This window comes from Taudactylus pleione, unplaced genomic scaffold (assembly GCF_031769625.1).
Source record: "Taudactylus pleione unplaced genomic scaffold, aTauple2 ptg000953l, whole genome shotgun sequence".
NCBI lineage: Eukaryota > Metazoa > Chordata > Amphibia > Anura > Myobatrachidae > Taudactylus > Taudactylus pleione.
In genome coordinates, this window is record NW_028285354.1 from 1694027 (window position 1) to 1700905 (window position 6879).

The 6879-nt window shown below is 45.3% G+C and overlaps 1 pseudogene; it reads right to left on the bottom strand.

Moving 5' to 3' along the window:
* Positions 1-1288: 1288 nt before the first annotated feature.
* LOC148473233 (carbohydrate sulfotransferase 14-like) lies at positions 1289-2328 on the bottom strand (annotated as a pseudogene).
* Positions 2329-6879: the final 4551 nt, after the last annotated feature.

Sequence of the window (6879 nt, forward strand, 5' to 3'; positions counted from 1 at the left end):
AATACGCCTTGTGAAGCCAATGCCCTACTGTAGTTGGTCATTTCCACAAATGCAACTAATCTGATATCTGGGACTTATTTTCTGTATATGCCATTGTGCAACAATTTCTATAAATATGTTGCAATAACTGTGACTACTAAAAACAGCATCCTTGCACAGTGCCATCGAGCAACAGTTTATATGTCTCTCAATAATCTCTGGTAAATCGTACATCAGAGGGTTACAGTGTTGCACTCTAACACACAGAAAACTCAAACAAAATAGAGCACTGCTTTTACTTAAAAACGTATATGGGTGTAATGTCCATTCAATTCATGGTTTAATGTTGTTTGAATTTTTTTTAAAAACTTTTATTGGTATGCCTAAAATAAGGATACTTTATCCTGAATGGGTTAACAAAGGTTTAAAGTAATACTTCAAACATAACAAGCACAGACCTGCCTGGAATAACCTCCAAAGGCTATGTAATAGGCAGAGCATAACTGCTGTTCATATAGGAAAATTCTATACACTAGAAAATATATTCAGTTTGCAAAAAATGCTTTTTCTTCTTTTTTTCAGTTAATATAAAATCTTTGATTAAAAAAGACGGCAAATACGGCATATTCCAGTTGACTGAACAGTATAAATTGGGAATTATGTAAACAATGTATATAAATAATGCTGTTTGCATAGATTAGGAATGTGATTAGGAAGTATGCATGTTAGTTTAACAGACTAAGAAATTTATTACTGCAGTAGGATGTGATAAGCGCTACTGAAATATACACTGCCATACATATATTTTTTATGCATAATATCGCTACAAAATATAAAATGAAATACATCTGAATCTGATCTAGGATTGCAACAAACCATCTAAAGCAGTGACAGGCAATTTAAACCACTTCAGGGGCCACAATAGGCAACTCACACCCCAAAGGGCCACATGTTACTCTTAATCCCAGTGACTAAAATCAATTAAATACATCTAATCAATGAGAGACGCCTATCTGTAATGCCATATCAGTAGGCCTTTTAAATAGACAAATATGACAACTAAGCAGGAATGAGTTGGGGGCTGCAAGAGGACTGGATGCGGCCCCATGGACTGTTGCCCATCACTGTTCTAAAGAGTGTAGTTCTCCACAGCAATCAATCAGCTTCTAGCTATCATTTTATAGACTGTACTAGATAAATGCTAGCTGACTAGTTGCTATGGGCAACTTCTCTCTTTAGCTTTAATAAATTGGCCCCAAAATCTGCAGCATGTCCTGTTGTAAATTGACGCCTGAGTTGCCTTAACCCTTCACTGGCTACAGTATTCACTAGTGGTGTTGGGCAATGGATAGGCAAACAGGGAGAAGTCCAGGATGTACTTCGGTAAGAGCTCTCTGATCAGCCCCTTTGGAGTGTTGCACAAGAAGTAGTTTAAGGTCTCTTTAGTGACGGGCTTATACCAGGCCTGCATCTCCGGGAACTGGATGTGCACGGGGGCAGCGATGCTGCGTAGTACATGGCTGGTATCCTGGCGCAGCCTCTCGTAGGTTCCTATGAAGTCGTAGTGCATGGCATACGGCTGGAAGAGGTTGTAGATGGGCATCCAGTGCTCGTTCATCCGCTCCACGTCCTCGTCCAGCAGGTAGTGCAGGAATTCCGGGAACGTGACACCGTTCCCCTTGGACAGCCCGGGGCTTTCTCGGTACCTCCAGACGATGTCCAGACCGTATTTCTGCTGGTACTCCTGGATCTCCCCGAACTTGTTCCTGTAGGCAGAAAGCAGCCGCTCCATAGGATCCCTGATAAAGAGGAACTTGTAGTAGTGCTGCAGGCGGTGTCTGACCTGCTCGGCCGGGAGGTCGGCCAGGAAGACCAACTCTTGTGGTCCATCTTATGCGCTCATCCACGCTTTGCAGGCAGCCGGCCAGCACCTTCAGCACCCGCTTCCAGATTGAACAAGCCACCTTGGGCACGTAGCAGTAGAGGAAGCGGTATTTGTCGCTGACCAGAATGTGCCGGAGCAGGGTCCGCCGCTGGCTCCCTGGCAGCTCCCACACGCTATGCGGCATGCTCCCCTGTCCACATACGCTGCTCATGGTCCTGTTCTCCCGCAGGACCAGCTCCCCCTCCCCGGCCGCTCTGGCTGCTGTGCCCGGTTCTGTGAGTGCTACGCCAGGTCCCCAAGGGTAGGAGGTGTCTTCACCTTGGCCAGAATGCCCCTATCATCAGGAGGAGCCCAGTGGGCGCCACAATCACCCCAAACATCAGCATGGAGGGCACTAGGGCGCTGTGGCCCCTAGGACGGGGCAGCGGGTAAGAGGGGATCCGCCTCAGGGTCTCTGGACCCATGGGAAAGCCCTTGGGCAGCTGGTACAGGGGCATCTGGCTGGGGAGTGGCGATGAATTCTGGATCTCTGCTCAGTGGATTCATGGAGGCCACTGTAAGATGGCAGATCCCACAGCCGTCGGCATTCTTCAGGGCGCTAGGAGCAGCTTAGGGCAGTCATCTCTGTGCCAGCAGCAGCGGCCTCCTGTCCTGGGCATAAACCTGTATCAGCAACACACAGCAGCCTCCATCATCCTCATTAATGGAGAGCGAGCCTAGCGAGGGGCCCAGTGGCAGCTGCCGCACCGACGTCACTACACACTCACACAGTCACATGACACACGACCAGCTACATCTACTGTATCTTCCCGGTGTAACTGTATGAATGTACATACAGCAGCAGCTCCTCTCTGTTAACTTCCCCAGTGTCACCACAGCTACTGTTCTTAGTACATAGGGTGACATATTAAAAGTATGAAGTAAAAATAAATTAAGTACAAAGAATGAGGTACACAAAAATCACAACATAACACGTAGCACTAAAAAAAGATAAAAGTCCTTTGATAACAAGATGTTTTGACCTTGCAGGTATTAGGAAATGGAGTGTTGTGAGGGTAAATGTGACAAAATATGTGATGGGGAGTAAGAATAAAAAAGCACTCAAGATATTGAAATACAACACCACAGTCCATAATTTGAAAGTATGTCGGAAAGTTCCTCAATCATCAAAAATGGGTAAGACTTCTGTACAGAACTATGGGAGATAATGGAAGCGCCTGCCGCCGGGTGGCAGAACTGAAGGAGCACCTCCATTGCCCACAATATATTCACCCCACTTAGGGCTGTAATTATGTACCTCGAGTGTACCGTCATGGCCGCCAAATACATGGCACCTCTTCCCGGCACCTGAGAAGCCACCATACACTAGTGGAGAGCTCCATGTCAGACTATCAGCTGCCGCCTCCATCTATCTACAGTCTGTCCCTACTCATTGGTGTTGCTACTTATGTCAGTGTGACACGTCGGCACCCCCTGCACCCACAACTGTCTCACTCCTCCTTAGCCTAAGACCCATGCAGCAGTCCCAATGCACTCCCTCACCAACAACTCCCCATCCCACTCCTCCCTGGTGGCAGCTCTAACCACGAGCCATGCAGCAGAGTCCTGAGTGGTGGGCCCAAGCATAAGAGCGGCTTCAGATCTTCTTCCTGAAGCTGGATGTCAACAAGTATGCACCAGACAGAGCTGCAGGTAAGAGGGCATGGAACACCAGTGACTGACTCTGGGGGCAGGTCTTTGGTGGAGTAACTTCCCGGCATGTGATGCAGTCGGCAGAAGACTGGGCATTTTGTGATTTGTAGTCCCACCACAGTGGCAGTCTTCCAGTACAGTATCTTGACTTAAACTCAGTCCTCAAAGCCACCAAATCAGGTGATTTTCCCCTCCATCAGGGGTATCAGGAGGGCTCCCCACCCCACTTCAGGTGGCATTCAACAGGAGGACTCTGAGCTAATTGCATCATACAGGTCACTATCTTATCTTTGAGTGACTCGGGAGTGCCAAGCATCTTTTCGTAAAATTTTCTTCAGGATGAACCTATGTCACTGCTTGTCGATATATCGTTAGTTTGTTCACCGAAAGATATATCACAAGTGCATCGGCAGGTGTGTTGACCCGATATGTCTGTGAGTTACGTCATCCACAGACATATCAGGTCAGTCCTGCAGCACGGACGATGCGGATATATCTTGCAGATACATCTGGCTGTGTACAGACCACCTGCCAACCGCCCATACACTGGTTGCAGGGACCACTGCCATCACAACTGGGCAGGCATTTCAATTTTAAATGCAGGTGTCGGGGTTGTGATGTCAGGCCAGACATATAGAGTAGCTGATTGGTGTGTGTATAACTTACAAATCGGCCGCTCAGACAGCGGATAATTCTGCTGACCAATACATCATTTAAGTGTGTACCCATACATAACCCACATACATAAGCTGCATGTAACAGTAATACAGCAACAATGTTGCATTTGAAAACAAAGCTGATGCAGAAATGGCTTGCATCACTGATATAGGAACATCACGAACAGGTGATGACTGGCACCCAGTACAACCAATCTCATAATGCAAATTGTGGAATCTCACAAGAATTTGTACAATGATCTCCATCTGATAGGTGGAGAGAAGGGGATAACATTTGTATAGTGTGTTCTGTCCTGATGCACTCACATTTCATCGCCTGTAAGAATACATTGCAGGAACTGCACTCCCTCCCCATGGTACAGTGTCAAGTGCACGAGAGACAATCCCTATCCTATTGGCTTTGTAAACTCCTGTGAGCTGCTTCGGTACCCAGCGTGAACACTTTTTCCTGTACCCAAGTTGCTCATGAACTTGAATGCCTCAGTCCCCCTGGGTCAGACCTTCAATGCGTCACAAATTGTCATCTGTGGTGGACGTGATTGGCTGGGCCAGTTCGCTGCTCATCTTGAAGATGTGTCAAAGGCAGTACACCAAAACTGTTTCAATGAGATGATGTTATTACCATACACCTCAACAAGTTGGTACTGAATTTCAGCTGCTGATGCCTTGAATGTGCCCTTTGTGCCCCACAGAAATCTAAACAGACTACGCACCTCAATGTTTGACCATGTTTCTACCAGCCCCGCCAAATTACAACTGATGTTGGAACAGTATGACTGATGTGAGGCGCTATCTAATGGCTGTGAGGGGAAGCAATGGTCTACATGCTCTGGCCTGGTGGAAAATTCTAATGAAATATAGACCACTACATGTGAGAGGTCTTATCTTACTTATTGAACCATCTTCGTATATCTATTAAGTTAGGTACACACCTGACAGATTTGCAAATGACTAGACAAATTCAGACACCATAACGATTCAGATAACACCAGATGTGGAGTGCACACACTACACAATAATTGCATCGTTTCAAATGATCACCTAGACTTTAAATCATTGAGGTGATGTTTTTAAGCTGCACGATTGGCCCAATCTCCGTACACACTACATATTCTTAATAATGCCTTTTTGAATGGACCGACATAGCGTGGGCAGCGCACGTTACATTGGTGACAGATCTGATGGGTTATCGACTGACCATCGGGTCCTTTTGCAGCTTGCACACTAAATTATCTGGCCATCGACCCAATACCTGACAGGTCGACCCGTGAATTGTATAGTGTGTACCCAGCTTTAGTCTCTGGTGGGGAAATGAGGAGAGAGACAAAGACACATATATACACTGATCAACCCATAACATAAAAACCACTGACAAGTGAAGTGAATAACATTGATTTTCTCATTACAATGGCATCTGTCACGGGGTGGGATATATTAGAATGCAAGTGAACATTCTGTTCTTGAGGTGTTGGAAGCAGGAAAAATGGGCAAGTGTAAACAAAATGGGCGATCTAAGCAACCTTTGACAAGGGCCAAATTGTGATGGCTAGATGACTGGGTCTGAGCATCTTCAAAACAGTTGATCCTTACCACCCTGCCGACAGTCCAAATTAAGCAGTTAACTCGTATTGGCACTGGTAAGATTACCACCACAACCATCATCCATCTCTGCCATTTACACCGTTGGGACACTTCACCTTCGTCATATCACCATATGTGACCTGGTTGTAAAATGTTTGTCCAAAGGGGCATATGCTGGTTGCGTAAAGACTAATCTCCTAAAGAACAAATGAACATTGCAATAGCACTAAGAGACCCCCTACTGAAGACATTTAAAAATACTTACAGCTAGGCATAAAACCAATATTTGTATAAGCAATGATATACAGTCTGAGGAGAAGGCAATGTCTAGTGGACTAAACAGTTATTCTCAATGCCTTATACCTCTGATCTCACCACAGGGGCGCTATTTTGTTTCAGAAGTCAGTGAAGTGATTAAAATAGCAAATTAAATATAAAACTAGTTGAAATAATATAATTGAACAACAAAAACAATTAGAATCTAAATCTCGATATTGGAATTAAAATGTAATTATAGAGATCAATTGATATAAAGATATCTACTGCTTATGTACCGTGGCCAGTCTCGGACTGGGGCATGAAAGGCCCACCAGGGGAAGACAGTGGTAGGGGCCCAGATTTAAAGAGTGTGGCCAGCTTCCAGATTGGTGTGGCCAGTCACCACAAAGGATTGGCTAAACATTATAGAGGAGAACATGGAGACTACAGTGCATGGTCTGTTCATCCATGTTCCTGCTCTCCCAGGATACTGACTCTGTAATAGAGTAACAATGTACTGTATAATTCAACCTGACATTAGAAAGGGAGGTGGGGCCCACAGGCAGTTGGGCCCACCGGGGATTTCCCCTGTACCCCTGTGGGCCAGTCCGACCCTGACCGTGGCAAGAGTGAGTATGTGAACCCTTTGGAATTCATTGGATTTCTGCAATTGGTCATCAAAATAGGACATTATCTTATCTCTATAGGATATAAACTACAAGAACATACATAGTCTACTTACATTAACACACAAATTATATAACTTTGCCTGTCCATATAGAATATATATTTATAATACTGAAAGTA